The sequence below is a fragment of the Sinohyriopsis cumingii genome, chromosome 10 (assembly GCF_028554795.1).
Source record: "Sinohyriopsis cumingii isolate HCF-2022 chromosome 10, ASM2855479v2, whole genome shotgun sequence".
In the NCBI taxonomy this organism is placed as follows: domain Eukaryota; kingdom Metazoa; phylum Mollusca; class Bivalvia; order Unionida; family Unionidae; genus Sinohyriopsis; species Sinohyriopsis cumingii.
The window spans coordinates 12,055,103-12,061,551 of NC_142970.1; positions in this window are offsets into that span (position 1 = coordinate 12,055,103).

Sequence of the window (6,449 nt, forward strand, 5' to 3'; positions counted from 1 at the left end):
TGTCTTTGAATGAATACTATCTTGGAGACAAATACTTTCTGTAAGGGTTTGTATCTGTAGTAAAAATCCACACAATGCGCATACTGGTACAGTGAGAGCCATTCTAATCCTACCTTTGTTGTAGCACGTCAGGTACTGACCTACATCGTCTGTATGTTGAGTGACAACGTTATGACATGCGTGAATGATGTGTTTGTCTGCAGCTCTTATTAAGTCATGTTTTTCTTTCCTAAGAACAGGGCTCTCACAAATGTTTACTGAGTCATTTTTAGTTCTAGTTCCATTCTGGAAAATCAGTTTATTTATTAAAATCAGAGCAAGAATATTTAACAAACTACTTCTCTTTAATTTTTCTGCCCTTCCAGACATCTGCGAAAATTAAATGTTCCGTCCAAAATATCTATTGTATATATTCCCTGGTTACAATAAATACGGGAATTCACTGATATGATGCCATATATTGTTATATATATATATATATATATATATATATATATATATATATATATATATATATATATATATATATATATATATATATATATATATATATATATCTATATATATATCTATATATATATATGCTGGTCGATGTGCCTTCATTGCAGTGTTATATGCATTTAAGATAAGACTATTGCTAGAGAGAAATATTTTCACACAAGTTATAATTTTATCGCACAAAACATCGATGTTTTTGTTGTTGTTCATCCAGCCGTACCTTTTTCTTCTGCTAAAAAAGGCTTTGATCGTTTTTGATTGGAATGGAATTAAAGCATCAATCGGTGACAAGTGGATTAAACAAATGAAAATAGAGAAAACCATGTTTTACCAGGCCAACAATTAAAAGCATCGGTTCCTATGTTGAATTCAACATAAATGAATGTCTGAATGGTAAGTGAAAAGTGTGCTTTGTTCGGCATAGAAAGACACGAATTTCAACTGAGTACAACTTGTACCGATTGTAACAAACTGTCTTTAAGACGTGATGGGCAGTCGCCAAAGACAACTGAGTACTACTTGTACCGATTGTAACAAACTGACTTTAAGACGTGATGTACAGTCGCCAAGGACAACTGAGTACTAGTTGTACCAATTGTAACAAACTGTCTTTCAGACGTGATGTGCAGTCGCGAAGGACGGCTGACAGTGACAATTTTAATAAGGTACTTTTAAGCGGTTTATTTCGTATAACACAAACTGTTTTCCATTCTGTTGTGAAGATTATATTAAACATGACTTCTACATATATATAATAAAACTATGCAACATGGACGCTAGAATTTTCGTCAATAACGTAAACAAGTGTTGTAGAATTTAACGCTTTATCCGATTTTGTCTACTTAACAAAGCAAATTTTGTTACATGGTCACTAATCAATTACAAAATCAACGTCTTTTATCCGACAAAGCAAATTACATAACCACTTTCCCAACAAACCTCGATTATTTTTCACCAGCACAAGTCTTAGCTTAAGTCTAAATTGTCGTGGATTCATTTTTCAGCCTTAATTCAGATTTACATATCTCTCAATCAGGTTCTGAACTTAAGATTAAATCCAGACTTAAATTAATTCGAGACTTAAATTCATCTAGCGAGTAATGAAGTTACACAGTCACTGATTGACAGGACCTGTAAGTAACGCCACCAATACAATTTGCAACTTAAGCGTTGAATCAGAAGGTTTTGATTGGTCACTTAAAATATCGACCAGTCAGATTCTAATCTTAAACTTAAATCATAGCCTAAATTGGTTTGGTGAAATTGAGCTCTTTATAATGGAGTATATATGTCAACTTAAATCCAGCGAACTAAGCAAATTCGTCAAATCAAATGACTTAAGTCTGGGCAATGTTAAAATACTATCCTGCTCGAAATTACATGCGTAAATTTAAAAACACAAAATAAAATTAGAAAATACAATTTTTACGGAAGACTGATAAGCTTGACAGAATCATTGTTACAACATAGGCTCAACTGAGTCAGGCGAGATGAATTGTAAAGGGAGATAAGTAGTAAAATATATTTTTGTCGTTGAGAACTTATTCGCTCCGATTAATTATATTTAACTCCCACCAATACACCCAACAATAATCATGGACTCTCGATATGTAATTTATTAAAGAAGATACTGAATTAGTAGATATAGTCCCTTCATTAAAATATCCAATGCTCGACGGGGCGTATACTCAGTCGCTAACTTGTATAATACATAATAATAATATGCTATATATAGTCAATCACAAATTTGTGTGTAATTCACGATGGTAGGTAAGTCAATCACTAGTTTGCATAAAGCATTAAGGTACTTATAGTCAATCACCGGTTTGTGCGCTTCCTTATACTTGTCACATTGTGGACAAATTTGCAGATGCCTCATGTATATACATCTTATTGTTAATTCGTAGTTAAGAACACCTTGTGCGAGACTTTGATAATGTCAATAATGCAATACGATTCTGGACAGAAATCTTGGATAATGTCAATACGTAATATATATTATTACGACTATAGATACGATTCTGAACACAAAGAAACTGCCTGTCTGTTGTATAAACATTACGCAACGAACTATCCGTGGTTAGTTTAAAAGGGGATTCTACAACCAGGACGAGGGAGCAGAGACTACGATGTTTGTTTTGCGATCCGCCAGTGATGTCCCGACCAACCTGAAAGCTATTTAGGGCTTTGGGAAACATCTCTGTCGAATAAAACGTCAACGCACGTGATATGCTTTCTATAAGATGGTTGACGTCTTAATGCTGTGTAGTACGTGTTAAATGTCACTATATCAGTCTTCTCTGGTGTCATATTCATCTTTAATTTGGATCAATTTAGAATGGAATCAATTAAAAGTGTTATAGCACATATATAATGGGGCAATTGGTAAATATAAATGACATTTAGCAAATTGCTAATTCGCAATAGCTAATGAGAACTTACTCAGCACAACCAGCGTTTACCTGTAGTGCGTAACCTAGTTAAATATTTTTTTTAAAAAACAAGTTCATACAGGAGATATAAGGTATCACGGTACCAATTGTTTTTCCATATACCTCAATGCTAATGTTTTGTGAAATAAATATACTTTCTGTCCTACTTGGGCATGCATGTCACACACTGTCATATAGAACAATGCTAGATTGTCAATTTGACAATGACATAACCAGGTACTCCATTGCATTTAAGAGAGATAACTCTACTGGAACTAGACAGGGGTAAGAGTTATCTAGTCACAACAAGCACATTTTCAGCCATGTGTACCATATTTTAAAAAAATCATAAAAAATACAAAATATGATCTAGATAGAAATTAACACAAACTCACATGTTGCCAAGAGGCTCAACTTTTTTTAAGCCAAACAGAAAGTACAACTCTTACATAATGCACCAATCACAGCTAGTGTTGTTCTTTAATTCTGAATACAATGTTCCATACACCTTAAGCTCCGCCCACCTGGACTTGCGCAATTGGTACCGTTATACCATAAGATAAGCTATAGAATTAATACTTACTTCGCTTAGTCGGAAGAGAGTGTTCATGTAGCTATATTCTTCACCATCATTGTTCTTTGTGCGAACTCGGCACATACAATTATAATTCCCGGAAAGAACATTTAATTCACTAACTGTGATGCTTTCACGCAATGCATGTACCTAACTTCCACAAGAATCACAATGGATAGAATCATTGGCACAATTCTTTTGGAAACAGCGCACGGGTACTGATCGAGTTTAGCGTGCTTACGGGCACGGGCAGAAAACATTCCAACAAAGATACACTCTATTATCGAAAACAGAATACCATATCCTGAGAATGTTTAACACGTTAATACAATTAAAACACTATTACACTACAACATACACTAAACAATACAACACAATATTTTTTATATACCTCTAAATTGCTAACTGTTAACTACACTTAGTACTAATCATTTGAAGATTCCTATATAAGTAACCGAGTCATGACATAATACTTCCGATGAAGACTTTTATTCTTGGTTCATTCTGATAATTCACAAACTTAAAATAGCAGATGTTTGATCATTTTGATAATTTGATTTAGCCCTGAACCGCGGAAGGTGCGACATTAATATTATCTACGTTTGAGATTGCAGATGCCGGTGTATATTTAAAGGTCGATTATATGGTTACCCTTTGAATAGTACTTCATGAACAGATTTGTTTAACTGACTGAGACAATGTAAAATAGCCAGGAACTATTAAAGGTACGGAATATTAGTTATTACCTGCGTTTGATTTTGCCGACATCGGCAGAGTAAGTGGTTACTGTTTGTAGCATATTCGCTTCTTCTCATCATATACTAGAAACATTAATATCATATAAAAATAGTATTACCGCTGAAGACTGTCTCGATTACGGTGAAAATAATTAGGACATTTACATGTGAAATTACATTCAGTATTTGTGCTGTCTATTCATCGTCTCATGGTTTATCTTTCTCGATGAAAGTACATCACGAATATATGATTACAAAAGTTAATACATATTTAATTGATACATAATTTAAAGAATGCACATGCAAATTTAAATTAAATTAAACTAAATATTTTCTCTAATCGGCTGGTTTTGATAGTGCTGATTGTCTAATAGTAAAGCATTGGTACATCTTATTTTGTCCCAATTAATCTGTCTTTATCAAACGATACTTATATTGAAATTGTGTATTAAATATAACTTCAATATTATTATTATTATTATTAGTATTATTATTATTATTTGTATCCCATTGATATTAATTTTGTAATAAAATTATTAAATCTGTCTTTGTCACATTGAATCTGTTTAATTTTAGTCTTTGCCAAACTATATCTGCCTTTCTTCCAATAAACGTTTATGTTAAACTTATGCAATATACTACGTTTAAAATATTATTATTTTTCCCTAAATAAGATAATTTTTTTATAAAATTATTAATCTGTCTTTGTCACATTGAGTATGCCTTCGTCATACAGCTGTCATACTCAATCTGCCTTTGTTCTATTAAATATTTGATTTTATACTTATATAATATAAAACTGTTATACTATTATTGTATGTATCTCAATAATATAATTAATTTAGAAACTCGTTAATGAAGGTTTATTAAGAATTTTCGGCATTTATATGGTTGTTACGATGTGAAATAAAGGGACACAACTTAGGGATCGTGTGTACCAATTTTGCGTTTAAACAACAATAAAACACGCTTATTTAAACTACGATATTGTCAAAATAAACTTTAATATAGTACAATGCATACAAATATATACAAATTAGTTATTTAAAAAAAAGACTTTATCTTTGCATGACATTGTCTGACTTCGTATGACCTTGTCTACCTTTGCATGACTTTGCATGTCTTTGACTTTGCGGTTGTTTAGTAGGAACGGACTTTCATATTATATTGGATTACTTCAAATTATTGTCAGTTCCTCTCATATTTTTCAATTATATCTTTGATAATTAGCTAGTTTGCTAAATTTTACAAAACATGGCGGTATTGCTTTTTTGATGTTACTTAGCTTGCGACCATAGAGTCGTAACAAAGTCAATCACTAGTCTGCATAACAGCCTATGATACATGTAGTCAATCAATCACAAACTTGCGTAAAGTTTAGACCAAGTATATGCCGCATATATTATTTGATGGTAATCTATTAAAGATATATCGCATTCAAATAACTTTTGTATTCTCCGTCAGAAACTGGTGGCATTTAGGAAAATATGGTATACAAGTTTCACATAAACTGAATTAAAAAAAATTATTATATAATAAGTTGTAAAAAAAGGCTGTTTAAAATGCATTTTTAATATATACTATTAATCTGGTTTAGAATTTAAACTTTCTAATGGAAATAGAAAATTGTACTGGACAGAATGTCATAGATTTGCAAAACATCCTTTTTTATATGAGGACAAGATCCATGCTTAGATGTGCTAACCTATTCAAATGTCTTCCCATAAGCACAGTATTATATTTACGTCATTTACATTACACGAAGAATGGTAAAAAGAACGTCAGAAAATTTACGCATATGAATATTAATCTCTCTAAAATCTGCAAATCCTATTTTATTTTACACCTATGATTCCCTAGAGTTTCTTGCAAGAAAATTAAGAAATGTTGAAGCTGAAACTTGCTTCGTCGTGTCTCAACTTCATCTAAAATATGTACGATAATGATTAAGGATGAGGGGTGAGGAAGAAATGAATGTATATAATAAAACAACATAACGTGTTGATTCCAAGCACATGTCAAACTCTTAACTATGACTGTAAGCAGGCATCACACATTTGACTTTTACCGTGCATTAAAACTATTTTGGACATAGTAACAACGATTTGACGATAAGCATGGGTAAATGAGAACACATATACACACATGATGGTTGGGATTGGTTAATGATTTAAAGTAATACTTAAGTGAAGCGAATCTTCTGAGAGC